The sequence below is a fragment of the Protopterus annectens genome, chromosome 3.part0, assembly GCF_019279795.1.
Source record: "Protopterus annectens isolate FY-2018-M chromosome 3.part0, PAN1.0, whole genome shotgun sequence".
In the NCBI taxonomy this organism is placed as follows: Eukaryota; Metazoa; Chordata; order Ceratodontiformes; family Protopteridae; genus Protopterus; species Protopterus annectens.
The window spans coordinates 1,458,355,848-1,458,373,934 of NC_056731.1; the positions used below are offsets into that span (position 1 = coordinate 1,458,355,848).

General features: G+C 40.7%; 1 protein-coding gene across 1 annotated transcript in view; it reads right to left on the bottom strand.

Annotated features, from left to right (window-relative positions):
- Positions 1 to 18,087, bottom strand: part of SNTG1 (syntrophin gamma 1) — a 4,111,241-nt gene that overhangs the window by 3,692,170 nt on the left and 400,984 nt on the right. The window contains exon 2 of the mRNA XM_044065493.1: positions 2,281 to 2,445. The gene's annotated coding sequence lies outside the window, so the exon portion shown is untranslated. The remainder of the gene's footprint in view (positions 1 to 2,280; positions 2,446 to 18,087) is intronic.

Consider the following 18,087-nt stretch of genomic DNA (forward strand, 5'->3'; position numbering starts at 1 on the left):
TGCAACTGTTGAGCATAGAAGCTCAGTGGACACACAAGATTGTCTTGATTGCACAGTTGCTCAAAATGAATTAATACTGTGCAGTGGGAAACCTAGCTGCTGTTATCTTTCTAACCAGGAAAACAGATTGTATCTGGATTAATTAAGAGCTATGTTACTGGATTCCTGGCATCAATTATATTTCCAGTCAGGAAGACAAAAAACACATTTGAAAACTGCTTGTTGATTAAGAAACCTATAGCAATACACTGCTGCACAACACAAGATATGAAGCTGTCTCTTAACATTCAATATTGTCTTCTAGGGTTTTTCAGAAATAAAATAACACAAACTCCCAGTTCCTATAAAAGAGGCAAGAGTGAATATTGGATTTAGAACAGAGGTGATAGTAAATATGCAAGTGTTGAGTGGGTATTTTATTGAGGGTTTACCCCAGGAATACTTAAGTTCTAATCTCCTGAAACAGCTTTCAGTAAAACTTGGGAAAACACATATAAATAAATTAACAAACAAGAAACCAAATGCAAATAAATAAATAAAGGAAGAAATTAATAAGTAAATAATGTAAAGAAATAAATGAATAAGTAAATAATTTATTCTAAGGGTAAAAATCTGTCCACATCCATAGAAATACCTAACAAAAATGATATTCAGGCTTTCATTTACACATTTATATCCCCCCACATGACCGCTTCCTCATTCATTTGAGTATTCATTTTTACTGTAAACACTAAGCTACTACTGGTTGCTCTTAAGGTGACATGAAAAGCTAAAGTGAATCCTGCTCTTACACCAATAATACGGTAATGTGCAGAAATATTTTTTTCCCAGTACCAGCATATCTTCAATGCAAGCTCGTTATTTTATATACTTGACAGACTATTCTGATTCCAGCAGCCCTTCAGTATGTAGGAGGTCCACTTTGCACCCTAAGCAGTGAGGTTTAGAGTGCCACGTTTGAAAGTAGTACTCCATAGAGGGGTCCATGTAAGTGATTTTACTGGCTTTCTGCACAGTTGCAGGACTTGCATAATTCTGAATTCATAGAGACCTTAACAAGGCAAATGCAGACCAGGGTAGAGCTCTGAAGATATTATTACTGCACCTTTCAATGGTTAGACTCTCTGCAGGGTGAATCAGAGTCACTTCACCTTGTACAGAAAACTGAAAAAGGTAAGTACCCTTGTATGTGAACAAGTGGGAATGCAGACCTTTCCCGATGTGCCACTCTGTGTTTGAGAATTGTGACTATGTATGACTGGGTTCAGGCAGTGTCCATGCACATATAGCTATTGTGAGAGACAGTGTGTTTTGTGTGTGTGTGTGTGTGTGTGTGTGTGTGTGTGTGTGTGTGTGTGTGTGTGTGTGTGTGTGTGTGTGTGTCTCCTGGCACTGAGAGGGTAGGTCAGAGTATGTACTGTTCTTGTTCAAATAGTGTGGATAATTTTTTCCATTTGTAATGCAAAGAGTTTCAAAGACATGCAAATTCCTAGGTATTAAAATTTTGACCTTTAGGCAATTAAGATGTCAACGAATTGGTAATTTGCATGCATTGCAAATCAGCTGATTTGCATAGGGGTGTTTGAGTTGCAATGCTATTTTCTATAAATGCCAGCCCCTGTTTTAAAACATTTAGGTTTTACAGGATTTTTGTTCTTAATAAGGTACTGTCCAAACAACATTTTAAACATAAGTAGCCAAGGAAACTAGGTGTTGGTAAGATGTTCTATGGTATTTGTATTTGTGACAAAGGCAAGACCAGATATAAAAGTTACAAAATGGCCATCTGATATTTTATGTCTTTCAGATAAAAAGTATAGCATATTTTACAGATATAACTATTCTTAAAATCTACTTGCAGCAAGACAAAGTTTAAAAAAGTATTATTATTCTCACTGTTAAAATTATAATATAAACTGACATGTATTTGCTCTGTTGGCCTTAATGAAAACAGCGAGGGTCAGTTTTATATCAAACAGTTATTAAAGAGCAAGAGTGTAAAAGCAAGGTAACCTTACCGATTACTGCACAAACTTTTAATACAGGATGTTGATTACTCATTTTGGAACAGATTGCAGTCAACAGTGGACATTCCGGATAATACAGTATGATGCTTTATGAAGTATATAGTCTTTCCAAAATATTTTATGTTTTACTCCATAGAAATGCTACTTCCACTACTACTACTACTACTAATAATAATAATAAAAGAACTCCAGAAAAGGACATGTTTATAGCACAGTTTTAAGACATTTATGGAAATATCAGTTTAATACTTACATATCTATTTTCATGGCTGACAAAAAGAAAAGAAGGACCACCATATGTACGAAATGATATCCGGCATGCTTTTGATGTCAACACTTTATACCTTATATAAGTCTCCGATGCCAAAAATGAACAAGCTGATGGAATGTATTCCACTTAGATGTTAAAATAAATTGCCTGAAAATACAAAGAGTAAAGAAATCCTAAGGAAGTCAACTTTTGTGCAGTACTGTTTTAACTCCATACAATAATCACTACACCCGAAGAAATAATCAGATATTGCAAAATAACTGATACTCAAAAAGGATGAAGGGTGCAATCTTAAAAAAGAGAAAAGAAAGGATGTCTCCTTTGGCAAGTTATCAGAAAATGATCAAAAGGAACATTACAAAATAGTTCCAACCAATGATAAGATGGTTTACTTAATTGTTATACTAGTCCAAGCAAAAAAAAAAAAATTATTATTTTTATTTTCAACAACCACACTTTGAAACTGGAGTCAGCTTTTTACATACAAAGCTGCCTAAAAACAAGGATGAAAAATAAAGCTATAAGGCATAACTGAAAGTCTCATAAGACCTAGCTGTATTATACAGAAATACTAAAATTTCAGAATAACGCTATTACACCAAATACTATAAATAACATTTAAATCAGAAGGCTTATACTTAAAACTGTTCTTCCAATTTTAAATCAATATGAAACAGAGAAGTAGTTTTCAATTGTTCAAATCCACATAAATCCAGAAACACATTACTGCAGAGATTAAACTGATATGATTTAATTCCAGCTTGATGACAAAATATAGATGGATGAAATTCTTAAGACAAGGTCTGCAGTCTGAAAGAGCAGTGTTCCATAAAATGCATTGTACAAACAAAGCACAATAAAAAAAGCTTTGGAGCACCTGCTTATCAGCCATGATATGTCACTGCAAACCAGCTCACCTTATAGTGCAGAAGGAAAATATGCTTATTAGCTGTCCAGTGGAATAACACTGCTGATGCAATTCAGAGATACTAATGTTACGTGCTAAGAATAGTATCTGTCATGGTGCTGCAAGTCAGATCTGGCCAGCTACCACTGAGCCTGATGCCCACCTAACATGGCATCAGACGTCTGACATCTGTTAACAATGTTTCAGTGTAAACACATAAAACATAAGGCTATGTCTAAACATATGAAGTATCTCCTATGCAGACACACACACACACAAACACAGTACCTCTGGACAGAAGGGTTATAAACATATGTGTGCAAAACTATATAAAAATACTTGTAGTTTACAGGTAACTAAAAACTGAAGTTTACATCAGTTTGACAAAATGCCACCTGATACCTGCAGTGTTCCAGGGTTGCTCTTTAGTTATTCCTGCAAACAACTGCAAGCTGAACCTTACAAAAAAAAAAAAATAGGAGTGTACCACATTGTCATGGTGAAGTAAATTATTAAGAATGAGGTCATAATAAGAAACAAATGGCAACTGACATTCATGATTGGATAATGAACATCCTAAAGACCCAGAATTCCATCAATTGTGTGGCCCTGTAGTTGTGCACTATAGTGGTGTACATGTTAATCTCTACAGGTGCCCTTCAGCACTGAATACCCTTCATAAATATCATACATACACTCACCAAAAATCCAAAGATAATACATGTATATGCATACGTGTGTGTAATCTGTGTATGCACGCGTGTGCATGCGTGTGTCTGTATGTCTCTGTATGAGTGCGTATGCGTGTGTCTGCGTATGTTCCTCAGTTATAATGATCCAATTTGCAGTTGCCTCTCCATGTGCACAAGCTGCCAAGACCTGCTTCCTAAACAAAATCACTGTCATTTTCACAGAGCTCTTTCCACTACATGGAGTAATAGTCACATACATCATGGCAATCTTTGCACCCTACTGCAATGTACAAGTGTCTTCTCATATCTTGGCTGACCTAGACTTTTCAGGGAGCTTAAACTACATCTATGCTGCAGTATGCACAAGAAAATAGTGTTTGTCAGATCATCCATAGGATTATTAATGTGAAGGGTGGAGAAACTACTATACTGCACACAAAACAGAAAAAGCTATTTGATTAACTAGAACTCGTGTTACATTCCATATTCAGAAATGCTGATGTTAGTATATTTGTCACAGAAAAAATAATGACAAACCAAAAGTTTCCCACAATGCATACTCCCCAAACGAATGCATAAAATGCATAGGGAATGTCACATTTTGTTTTCTTAAAAGGGTTCTGCAAACACTGCAGATATGATTCAGGACAGGAGTTCTTTCTCATATAGACATTTTTTCTTGTAAATGAAGCTTCTAATTTGCCAGATTTACTTAACTTGGATATACCTATCCATGACTTATGTTACCACCTTGAGTTCATTCTTATATTTTCACCTACTTTCAATCATCCGTTTTGTCTTGTCATCTCTGATTTTTAACTCCATTACATAATAAAATACTATACAGACACTTGATCCAATAAAAATCACTCACTGTGCTCTTGTACTGTGGCATACAATGTCTACCAAAATGACCCCTTTGCCTTATGTGTTGGGATGATAGCCGGGCAGTCTGCACTGAAGGCACTCAGGACACTGGAGGAAGGTACAGCGTATCACCCAGATTTCACCCATTTCTCTCTGCAGATCCTGACTACGGTACAGTCAGAGACACAGTTCAATTCATGAGTCTATCCATGAGCATGCAAGACTGGATCTGTTTTGGGGGCTTGATTCAGGAAGGGCCATCACATGCTGATAGCCCTAACTTGGACTGCCACTACTGGCAGTGGCCTTTTCTGATTTAGGGACAGCCTTCCACAGTCATTCTACATAGTCTATAGGGGAAAAGAGCTTTTTTTTTTCCTCCTCAACTTAAATGAGGGGCGGGCCAGACTGTAGGATGGAACTGGATGCCAGAATAACTAGTTACAAGTTTGATTTGCCTACTTATTGCCTATTCTTTTCAGCTTATTACCATTTAATATCCTTTGCTTTCCAGCTCTTAACATATTCTCTTTTAAACCATCTTGCTGTTAATAATATCACTTTCTTTTAATCTCTAATAATGGATTTTGCCTTTCATTTTTCTCAAATAAGCATAACATCTACCCTTCCTTCACTTTTTTATTATGTAACCTAGTCCATATTGCTTTCATTGCCTGCCATTCTTTCGTCCCTATCTTGCATACTCACCATATATGAATGTTATACACCTCTTTTCCACATATATCTAGTACTCTGTGTTTTTCCATTGACATTCCTCTTTTGATACCATTGGGATGCTACACCACAGACATAAGATGTGCTTATCCTTCAGCCATGATACCAACAGACTCTTTGCCATTTGTCATGCTTCAGCCTATTTCTTATCATTCACTCATTGTTTGTTATTCTTTACCCAGCTCTCCCTGAGCTTACTAAAGCCAACTTCTTCCACCTCTTCTCCCAGATTCCTATTTAATTATCCAGTCATTCATTTTCTCTGCCTACTGTTACACCCCTTTCTTCTAACAGTCTCTTCAAATTTCTTTGCAACTTTCTCTTATGGTTTTTGTCTGCTATTGGTCTTATGCTGGTATTTAGCCTTAGATGAAGTTTATCACCCGCTTTGTGCTGTATTCACAAACAAACTGACTCTTGAGAACACCTGATCCAGGCATGACGGGGTCTGCTAAAGCCTCACACAGTCTGTGGGCTGAGCCTCAATCACAAGGACTTGGGCCCCCTGGGTTGTGCTGGGCAGATGGACTTTTGTACACCACATTTCCCTGTGCCCATTGCCCAGGTAGGAATTCAGCACTGGACTCTTCCCTCTTTACTTGCTGTTACTGAAGGAATCCTGCTTAACTTCTTTTCCTCCATTTAGTTGTTGTTGTTGTTGTTTGTCTTTCGGCTTTTCCCGGTTAGGGGTCGCCACAGCGGAACTCCGGTCTGCTAATGATTGGCAGTTAGTTTTTTTGTTGTCGAGTTGCCAGCCCGATGCCCAACCTTCAACGAAGGCACACCCATTCAATGCATGTCTTTCGAATACCCACTCGACCACGGGGAGGACATGCAGACTCCACACAGAAGGCACTCCCAACTCAAGCCGAGAATTGAACTGGAGAACCTCTTGCTGTGAGGTAACAACACTACTGCTGCACCACCAGGTTACCACCTCTGATCTGTGGTCACATTCCAAGTCTGGTCATGGGGATGAGGGGACGTGGGGAGGGAGGTGTCCTTCCCTAACCATGACACTCGGCCCTGCTGGACGCCGGTAGGTGAAGGAGGGCCACCTGATAACAACCCAGAGCATGTGAACCAGGCTGACATTATGCTGCTCTCCCTCCAAAGGCAGCCAAGTGGCTGTACCATCAAAAGCCTCTAGGGGTGGACCAGAGGTGTGCCATCACCCTCCCACCTACAGGGACTGCAGTACTTTGGACTGGGTCACCACAAGGCGCCAACAAGCTTCCCGGCTCAAGGTGGCGGGTCGAGACTCCTGCATCCATATCTCACCTTGGAGACATGGGAGGCCCTCGATGGTCCAGCCATGCCTAAATAGGGGGCGCTCCCTAGGGGTGATTAAAGGCACAACAACTATCAGACAGTCATACCTCCAGGAATAACTCAGAGCAGGGCAGCAAAGTGCATTTGAAGTGTTGATGATCAATGTGTCCAGCAATTCATAGGTTCATAAGTTCATAGGTAGGTACTAGGCTATTGGCCCAAGGGCCTAAGTAAGCCTAGCCAACAAGGTTCCCTACCTTATGCCATCCAAGAAAGTTATTTTCCTGTGCCCTGTCGAGCAGAGCCACAGAAGTGATCCCTGGGGTGTATTTCCTATTTCCCATCCACTCATCAAGATTTTTTTGAAGAATGCTAATGAGGAACTTTGCTTGACATAGATGGGTAGCTTGTTTCAGAGTGTGGGAAGCCTCTGGGACAGGAATCTATCCCTCTAGCATGTCCTGTTTATTGTGGTGACAAGATTTAGGTCCCTAGACCGTGTAGCTCGGAGGGATTGGGATTTCTTTAGGTGTAGCATGTCCAACAGCTCTGGGTTTGACATAGCTTTATATGTTAGGCAGAGATCACCTCAGAGTAGGTGATGTGCTATGGAGTAAAGCTGGAGTTTTCTGAGATGGTCAGTGTAGGGCATCTGTTTGAGGCCAGTAATCCTCTTTGTAAGGTAATTCTGTGGCCTTTCCAGCTGCTGCAGATGCCTTGTTAGGTACATTCCAAAAGGGGCATTGTACTCTATAGTGGGTATAATGAGTGTCGAGTAGAGGGGAACAATGACCTCTTTTTTCCTGGATGAGAACCCTTTTGTGATGAGGTATGCCACGTAGAAGGATTTCCTGCCTAGTGTGGTGATGTGATTATCAAAGGAGAGACTACTGTCCACCTGGGTTCCCAAGGTCTCTTATCACACATTCGGCGTTAAGCAGACTGCTGCCTATGTGATAGTTCATGGGTACAAAGTTTTTACCAAAGGGAATGACAACGCACTTTTTGGCATTGAGCTTGAGGCCATGGTTCTGACACCAGGCATCTGTCTCAGTGAGGCCCTTCTGTAGGATGTCCATATCATTTGGGGACTAGACTATGGCTCTTAGTTTGCAGCCATCTGCAAACTTCATTAGACAAAGGCCTTCTGTGTTAGCCTGTACTTAAGAGAAGTAAATACCAAACAGGAGAGGTCCCAGGACTGAACCCTGTGGTACTCCACTTGTCACCGGTTTGAAGTCAGATTTGGAGTCTGCAACTTTTACAGTGTGGGTTCGGTCAGTGAGCCAGTTGGCAACCCATCTTGTGATGTAGGGATTTATACCTAGTTTAGTGAATTTAGCTATAATTCCAGAATGGGGGATGGTGTTGAAAGCCTTGGAGAGGTCAAGACAGGCTGTGTGAACTACTTTACCCTCGTCTATGGCTTTGGTGACTGCCTCAAAGAAGTCGATCAGGTTCTTTGTTTATAAGTTCCCTGATGATACATTCCATGGCCTTACAGACCAGGCTCATCTGGCTAATGGGGCGATATTTCCCGGGATCAATGGTGGCTCCCCCTTTGTGGAGTGGGATAACTGTTGCTGTGCACCATTCAGTGGGCACAAAGCCTGATTTGAGGCTATGATTAAACATGGTGCTTAGGTGGGGAGCCAGTTCATTCTGAAGTTTGTGTAAAATGCAGCCTGGGATGTTGTCCATTCCCGTGGATGCTGTTTTTTTGGCTTTAGAGAGTGCAGCTTTTACCTGCATAGTTGTGAGTACAGGGACTCTGCATTCTTCCTGCATAGATATGAGCCCTTTAGGGGGTGAGAGGGGGGTAAAGTAGCACTGAACCTATCGGCCAGGATGTTGGCAATATCAGATGGTTCTGTAATTTTCATGCCGTTGTGGTGTAACTCAGAGCAGATCTGGGTGTTGCCATTGAGATTCTTGACATAGCTATAGAATGCTTTGTAGTTGTCCTTAGAATCAGTGGTGATTTTGTTTTCGTAGCTAGCTTTGGAGGATCTTATAAGGGATCTCAACTTCTTACTGAGACTGCATGGGTGTCATGAAGTTCACCACTTCTGTCTTAAGAAGCATGAAGTTGGCTTTGGAGAAACTTTTTACCATGGTTTCCTTAATGGGGGGTGGGGGCGGGATGTGGATATCTAGAGTGATTAGCTTATGGTCAGATCTGACCAACGAGGAGTTGACTTCAGGTGTGGAACAACGGTCACTCATGTTGATAATGACTAGGTCTAGCATATTGTTGCCCCTTGTGGGGGTATGGCTAAGTTGATCTAGAGCATGGGAATTTATGAATTCCAGAAACTGTTAAGTGAAGGACTTGGTACATGAGTTGTTTTCCCAGTTAATGGTGGGGTAGTTGAAATCACCCATTATTACGGTGTTTGGTTGAACCCTAATATTTTCCAGTATATCAAGAAAAGAGGAGTGAGAATCCTTGGGCATGGTGGGGGATCTGTAGCAAGCTATAATTTGGATTGCAGTTTTGCCCAGAGTTAGTTGCACTTAGATAACCTTAGATGCGTTATGCTGAGCAACCAACTTGGAGGTGTGGATATCCTTAATGAATATGGATACACTTCCACCTTTGTTGTTCCGGTCTAGGGTAGCTGGCCAAAAAGTGTGGTATGAGTTATAGTCTGGTAATGCAGGGGTGCTCTCTGGAGCCTTGAACCAGGTCTCAGTCACTGCACATATATCAATGTTCTCTGTTTTAAGGAGTGCCTCAAGGGAGTGCATTTTGTGATCTAGAATTCTAGCACTGAGTAGCATTACCCTCAGTTTTTGCTTGCCTGTTCCTGTTACAGTGGTGAATTTGTCATTTGAACCTTGCCTAAAAAGGCACTATAGGGGTGGCAAGAGCCTTAGCCAGTATCTGGAATCCCAGGGGTGACAGGTGCAGGCCATCTCTGGCAAAGCATCATGGTCTGTCAACTATGTCATCTCAGCAAACAGATACTGGATCCCCTTAGAATGACACCAGAAGCTTAGCCAATTGTTGAAGTCAATCATTTTGCCCTTGTACTACGGTATCATTCTGGGCAATGGCAGGATGCTACTCAGGGCTAGGGTCATACCTGCCTGGGCTGCAAAATCAGAGAGCTCTTCCATGTCTCTTTTCATGTAGTCCAGGGAGGTACATCTCAGGTTGTTCACACCAACAAAGATAATGACAGAGTCATATTTGTACTTGTTGTGGAGTGACCTGAGTGCGTGGGTTATGTGGCGGATCCTGGCACCCGACAGGCAGCTGACAGTAACCTTCTCCTTGTTTAGCCTGGTGAGTGGGACATCAGTGTGCCTGACTATAGAGTCACCTATGACTAGTGTGTTGGGTACATTGTTTTGCCTTATGGGCTGTGGTTGACTGGCACACTGAGTCTGTGGGCTATGTGTCATTTGGGTTGTGTTGAGGGGGTGGAGGTTGCTTGTGTTTCTGCTTTGGAGGTCTCTGTTGCTTGAGCAGATTATTATAGAGAGCATACGCGAATGTTTTTGTGTTTCTATGTGTGGATTTTGGTGGTGTAGGTTTAGTGGGATTATGTGATGAGTGTGGTATGGTGCAAGTGTTTACCTTCTCCTCTTGACTGTCAAGTTCATTCTTGGTTGGAGAGAGCTTTACCTCCAGTTTGGCTAGATAAATGCATCTTTCACAGGTTGTAGTGTTGGGTGGTAGAAGGAGAGGGTTGTCTGTGTACATGAGGCAATTGCTACATTGCCCCAAGATGCCCAGATTCATCAGATAGACAGGAGAGAACACTGGGAGCTGACCATTGGACATGCCTGAATAAAAAAATATTTTCCTCGGGAAAAGTGAGTACAAGAGCTGTTTTTCTCTAAGCTAGTTAGGAAAGTAAGTACAAAAACTGTTAGCTTCTAGTTGATGAGGAAGGTTGAGTGATGTAGTAATTTGTAGCTTATTTAGTGCTTACAAGTTTTGAACAAGTGCTGAGCATGAATAAGCAAATTCAAGTGCTAAAACTAAGAATCTGTATCTGAACTACTCTAGTTACAGGAAAGGAACAAGTGCAAATGCGGGCTTTTAAATCAGAAAGTTGAGAGAGATTGAAAATTTGCCCAAATGGTCAACAACTACAATTTCTGGGCCAGAAACCACTCCTTATGTGGTAGATAGGTTACCTAGTGCTTACCACTCCCACTGATAAGCTAGCAGGCTTTCCTTCAACATAGAAATGCTTGGGAGGCTCAGGAGCTTACAAACAGTCCTGGATACAGCAAATCTGTATCTGGACTAGACTAGGTACAGGAAGGGGGGGGGGGGCAAGTGAAAATGCGGACTTTTAAATCAGGAAGTTGAGAGAGGTGGAAAAACTGCCCAAATGGCCAATAACTACAATTTCTGGGCCAGAAACCACTCCTTATGTTGTAGATAGGTTACCTAGTGCTTACCACTCCCACTGATAAGTTAGCAGGCTTCCCTCCAACACAGACAGACTTGGGGGGCTCAGAAGCTAACAAACAGTCCTGGATATAGAAAATCTATATCTGGACTAGACTAGTTACAGGAAAGGCAGGAAACAAACATAATTTTTTGTTACACTTAAGCAGAACACAGGGAGATTCTAGCAAAGTTTTTTTTTTTTTTTTTTGTAAAGGAAAGGGAGAAAGGAGAAGCAGAAGATAATTCAAGGTTAGGAAACCAACTAGGTTTGCCTTCTCAAATGTTCTCTCTGTATTAGGTAGAATGAGATAATGACACTAGACTGGGAGGAATGTCCCAGATCAAATTTACAGTACGGGCGGGCAACTGCAAAGCCACCAAGTATAACAGCAAGACACCAACAGGGAAAGATGGTGGGGAAGAATACTACAGCTACTAGCCTACACACTTTTAGACAGTAAACACTACAGAAATGTTTAGCACAGCAGAAGGACAGCAGTGAGCCACAAAATGAAAGTTTTTAAACAGATAAAGGAGCAAGGAGACTCTATAGAATGATTTTAACTGCAAACAAATCAGTTATATGATACACTCCTTGGCAGGAAATCAGAACAAACACACTCATTGGCAGGAAATCAGAACAAACAAACAGGTGCTTAACAAGTAGAGAAAATTTCTAGTTTCTAGTTAATACCTTTCACACAGTGAAACTAGCTAAAAAGCTTTTGAAACAGTGTGACAGTAAAAACCTTATTGATCAGCCCCTGTAAGGCAGACAATTTTAGTTCAACCATGCAGATTAGTTAATAGCAATAAAATACAGTAAAACGTATGCAGCAGGCAATAAAAAGTGTAATATATAAATTGCTAGAAGCAATAAGTACTAAAAATAAGCAAAAAAAAAAAAACAGGATACTTTGTTACATAACTCAGATCAGAGTTGTAGTCAATGCCCCTCCTCCACTTGGCTCAGTGTGTATAGACAGAAATCCTCTCAAAGTTAGGGCTTAAATACCAGAAGATACAACCTTAAACAACTTTTTTAAAAAACTCAAAAGAACCAATGAATGCTTATTCCAAGCCCTAGACCATCCAACCTCCACCAGCCAGCAGTCAATCAACACAATCCTGCCACAAAGGTAAAAAAAGGCTTCTGCTAATTCAAGATGGCCTGGGCATGTGCTCAGAACAACCAATGCAAAAGCAAACATGCCCAGAGACAGCAGAGCTGAACTGAGACAATACTACAGGTACTAGCCTACACTATTTTACACAATAATCACTACATAAATGTTTATCACAGCAGCAGAACAACAGTGAGCCACAAAATTAAAGTTTTTAAACAGATGAGCAAGAAGACTCTATAGAATGCTTTTAACTGCAAACAAATCAATTATATGATACACTCCTTGGCAGGAAATCAGAAAAAACAAACAGGTGCTTAACAAGTAGAGAAAATTCTAGTTTCTAGTTAATACCTTTCACACAGTGAAATTAGCTAAAAAGCTTTAGAAACAGTATGACAGTAAAAAACTTATTTATCAGGCCCTGTAAGGCAGACAATTTTAGTTCAACCATGGAGAATAGTTAATAGCAATAAAATACAGTAAAATGTATGCAGCAGGCATAAAAAAGTGTTTTATATATATATATATATATATATATATATATATATATATATATATATATATATATATATAAATTGCTAGAAGCAATAACTAGCAACAATAAGCAAAAATAACAGGGTACTTCTTGTTATATATCTCAGATCAGAGCTGTAGTCAATGCCCCTCCTCCACTCGGCTCAGTGTGTATGCCAAATTAGTTCTCACAGCTAGCTGCGTTCTTCATTGACACATGAGCCGAATGATCCACAGCTCAAAGTCATACTAGTCTTCTCTGTTGTTTCCCCCATAACAGCCACTGCATGGGACATGAATGCAGGGCCACTGGCACCACTGCTGATCTGAAGGAGAGTCACACTTAGCAAAGCATGCGAGGTTTCATGGGTGCCATCACTGGTACCCAAGACCAGGTTACTGGCTCCACACCACAGAATGGCAAGGACTCCCACATCAGCTGGCAGGTGGGGGGCACCCTCTTTGTCAAGAGCAGGTGTCCTTGCTGACCTTCCAGGTTTTCGAACCAATGCCCTGTGACTGCTGTTCAGGGGAGAGGATGCCAATATGTCCCTGAGGGCAGCCCTGTGTGTAGTCAGAAGGGTTGGGCATCCCCTGCAGGGATGGCACCCTCTCTTCCCATGGCAGTTCACCTCCAGGGCATATGCTGGATGGTGCTGCAGCACTGGCACCCAAACTCTGCCTGCCCCCTTACTTTGGTGCTGTGAGGGAGCATCTGGCACAGCCTGGTTCCATGAATGGTAACCAGCCTGCCACCATGTGGTTGAAACCCCTAGGAGTGGAGGAGACACCACTCTGACTCTCACCCTGGGAGTCACAGGCTCAGTCCCTGCAGCTTCCACCCACTTAGAGAGGGGGGCCACAAAGCAAGGAGAGGGGTTCCCTGGGGATGGCATTATCCTGGGAACTCCATGTTAATGATCCTTTCACAGGTTTAGCTACAGAAACATTGTTACAACTTTTACTTACTCTGGATAGTCAACTTTGATAATTTTCTTGGTGCACCACTGGGGCAGTGACTTACTTCAGTGAGACAGATCCAAGGACCTCCCTAAACCATCCAATTGGCAGTAGCAACATGTGGTGGGTAGAAAGGGCAGGGGCTCAATCAATGTGAGCTTATGACCCTCACTTACTGGGATTTTTGCATTCTTTGGGAATAATTGCAATCTCCAGTCCCTATCATGAATGGGGTAAAGCAGATTACCCAAACATGTCAGCCAAAGGTAGACACATGCTGATCCATTCAGTGTAGCAGAGGTGCAGCCCCAGACATCTAAGGACATCACAGACATTTTATTGCTCAATCTCATGTGGTTGAAAGCCACTTGTCCCTCTAAGGGTAGACACATGCTGAGCCATTCAGTGTAGCAGGGGTGCAACCCTGGACATCTAAGGGTATCACAGACATGCTATTGCTCAATTGCATGTGGCTGAAAGTCAGTTGTCCCTCTAAGAACTTGGAGATGACCACACAGGGCCCCATAACTAGTTAGTATGGCACAGTCTCATTTGTTATTGGATTTAACAAGACAAATTGCTCCAAAACCTAAGAACGGCCATGCACCACCAAGCTATCCATCTGTCAACCCTTTCTGTGACCAGTTCTGGTGAGGTTACCCACGCTGAGTCAAATTAAGCCACAAATTCCACTCCTGGTGGTGCCCTTATATCAATTCCTTTAGCTTTGCAACCATACTTCCCCCGGAACTCAAAGACTTTGGTTTCCCAAAAGCTCCCCTGTGGGTCATGGGAATAATGCTGCTGGATTGCTAGTCTCCTTGTTTCTCTAATGTCTTTCCTCTTCTCCCTCCCTATCTATTCTCCCACTTTTTCTTAATTCCTCCCTTATATGCTGACCATTCATCTTCTTTAAATATAGAAGTTGTCCTCACCTGCTAACAGCTCATGTACTGCTCTCTCCTTTCCTTATCTTACATCTGATCAATATAACTCCAAGTCATTTTTCTTTGCACTATTCCATTACCTTCCTACATATTTGCTCCTGCCTCTCACTCATCATATTCATATGGTCCAGTCAGTCTCACCCTTTTTTTTTGTTCATTTCCTCATTCCCACCTCTGTTGCTTTCTGTATTCCCTAAACATATTCCATTCCCTTCTCCAATTATTATCCTCCTATTTATAATATACAATATGTTCATTTTTCAGGCATTTAAACTTTTGTGGCTTGCTTTTTGAGCCATAAAAGACACAATTATATATGGCCGCCTATTACTTTCAAAAATCAGTGGCTCTGCAAACCACTCATATCAGGCACCTAAATTTACACAAATAAACAACATGTGCTGGAGAGTAGCTTCCAAATTCAGTTTATTCTCAGATTATAGAATAGATTACCACCACATGTCAAATAAAGCACTGTTTGTCTATATTTATGGCTGGACTTAATGATTGGGTGGTGTTACAAAAGGACATACTGCCAGCCCAGCTGTCTGGAATTTTATAAATAATTATATGTCATTTGTGAATATCAACATGATCCATATGCTTGTGTTACAAATGTATTAGAACTGTATGTTTTGTGTATATCAAACTGCTGGTACAGAAGTGTGTGTTGAAAAGGGTTTGTAAAGTACTGAGCTTAAAGATGTAACCACATGTACCTGCACTATTGTAACTGTTTAGATATATATATATATTTTAACAATGAAAACAGGAACACCAGAGGTTAACTTCAGAAAAATAGCTGAAATTAAATTACTTTATCACCACTTAATAAAAGGATGTTATCTTTCAGTATCAGTAAAGTAACAGACACAATATCTAGAAGCAGAAGTTCACTGTATTGTCTTGGAAGTGTTTTTATTGCTTTATGACTTCCAGGATCTGCCATAAAGCCTTGTTTACGAATTTTCACAGGTAGATTTTAACTGCTACTAGCTGCATCAATGGACATTTTACCTAGGATAGAATCAGATGACAAGAAGTGATGTCATCCTGCAAGCTATCCCAGCAGTAATAGTTGAGATATTAATTTAAGAACTCTCTAACAGAGACTGAGAATTCTGTAGTCTGTCTTGGACCTGACCAGAATACCCATTCACCACACATTTTCCTTGCTTGCTCTGAAGTAAGTGTACTAGGGTACAGTATAATTCTTTTAGATATAGTCAAGAATATAGCAAGGCTTAATTTAGATGTTTTCTTTATTTATTTGAGACTGTCCTCCAATGTTCTTTTAAATATTCCCTGTGGTTTTGAACTCTGATGTAACTGTAAATATATAGAGTATTTCCTTGTTCTTTTAATATTTATTATTAAATATTTTTAAACCTTATATTGTGGCTGATCTGTACAGACACATTTATGTTCTAAGAGTACTTGCATATTTATTTGGTGACACTGCATAGGCCACTCTTAATAGCCTTGCTCTTGGTCAAACTACCATTTGCATTGATAGTAACATTACACAGTAAAATTGGACACCCTTTGTTAAGGGCCTTAAAGTAGCTGATAAAGAGTTGGCTGGTGGCAGTAATAACTACCTTATAGTCTGGGCAGAAGGGGCATAGCTACTAAACCTGTGCCAGTCTTTCCCATGTGTGTATGTGTGTGTGTGTGTGTGTGTGTGTGTGTGTGTGTGTGTGTGTGTGTGTGTGTAAAACAAATCTCCAAGAGTGTGTGTGTGGGTCAGCTACTTGGGCAGGGACATGAAGCACTGGTTGGACAGAGAGGGTGGTGGAGCTCTTATCTTGGCCACTCAGCTGGGATCTCAACACTATAGCTGTGCTAGTGGAGAAACTTATTGGGGATCCGGAGAAAGAGGGATAAACCAGCCCCAGACTGACTGTGGTCTCTATGTGATCTTTAGGGAAATTGCACTTGCTGCAGAGAGCTGTATCTGAAATACTGTGTGTGTACCTGTCATCCTTCCAGCGTACACCCCCCACTGTTGCCAGTGGTGAGGACTGAAGCTCCTTGATTACTAGGTCAGTGGTGGGTGTCACAGATGGGTTGACAAAAATTTGCATCAAAGCTATCATTTATGGCACTGATTAATTAGAGTTGTCAGCACATGGTTGTAAAGTGTGACAAGAACTTTTAAGTGTGTCTATTTAAAGGTTTGTATGGCCTGGAATCTTATGTTACCTGTGATTGCTTGCATAGTATTGTTACTGTGTTCCTATAGTCATTGCCACTGTGTACCTCTTAAACCCCATCATACCCTATCCTCTTGCTACCTTCTGGGCCTCCATTCTTTCTTTCCCTATCTTTCTCCTAATGCATCCATATAAATCCATGGCATGCCTTCTATATTTCCTCTTGCTATACAGCCATTGGTTTCATCTGCACATGTCCTGGCATATGAATTACTAATCATAATGCAATAAATCTTATTACTTTTCTTCATCTGCCCAGTGCACTCACCATGCCTGTCTATTTATCCAGCCTTTCCTTTAATGTACATCCCATAGCTCTTCCTAATTTCTCTTCCTACTTCCTCCTGTTGCATATACCTTAACTCATAAATGCTTTTCCCCTTCTTCTGATGATGAAAGCCCTACAGTCCATATTATAAGTGATTTCCTGAGGTGATACACCAAACCTGATTCTTTCCAAACTCCTCAAAAGTCTTTAAATCTGAGGTAGGATGTTTTCTGTTTCCTTCAACAGCAAGCATACAATCATCAGCAATTTGTTATTGCTCATTTTGTCCATTGTCTCACACTTTGTCAGTCTGTTTATCTTCTATGCTATCTTCTCCATCATCAGCATAAAATTCATGGGAAAAAAGAAACCCATATTGTGTTTCCCTGCTTAACATCACCTTATCTGATAAGCATGTTAACCTTAATTTGAAACTTAACTCATTGTACAATACTTTAATACTCTTTGTAGCCATGCTCTTTGCTAATACCTGCCACAGACACCTCATCATAAATTCCCAATTCACTGAGATGAAAGGTTCCTGAATATTCATAAGAACAGTCATTGCTCCTTTTATTTTGTACAGTTCACACCAGCTCAAAAATTCACCATCTGCTAACAGTGATCTGTAGAAAACCTGTCAATGCCTGTTCTTATAGATTTCAAGCCTACCATCAGATCCTCTAGCCACTATTTTTACATCATGTTTACACAGATTAATTAGCTTATAATTTGCCAGGATCTCCTATTAACATTTGCCCTTATAAAGCACCACCATCTCAATCTGTCTCATAAATTTTGGAGTCTCCTCTTTCTCTTGTATTAGACTAGAGTCCATGCTGTCTCCCTCACAAGCCAGTATATCTGGCAC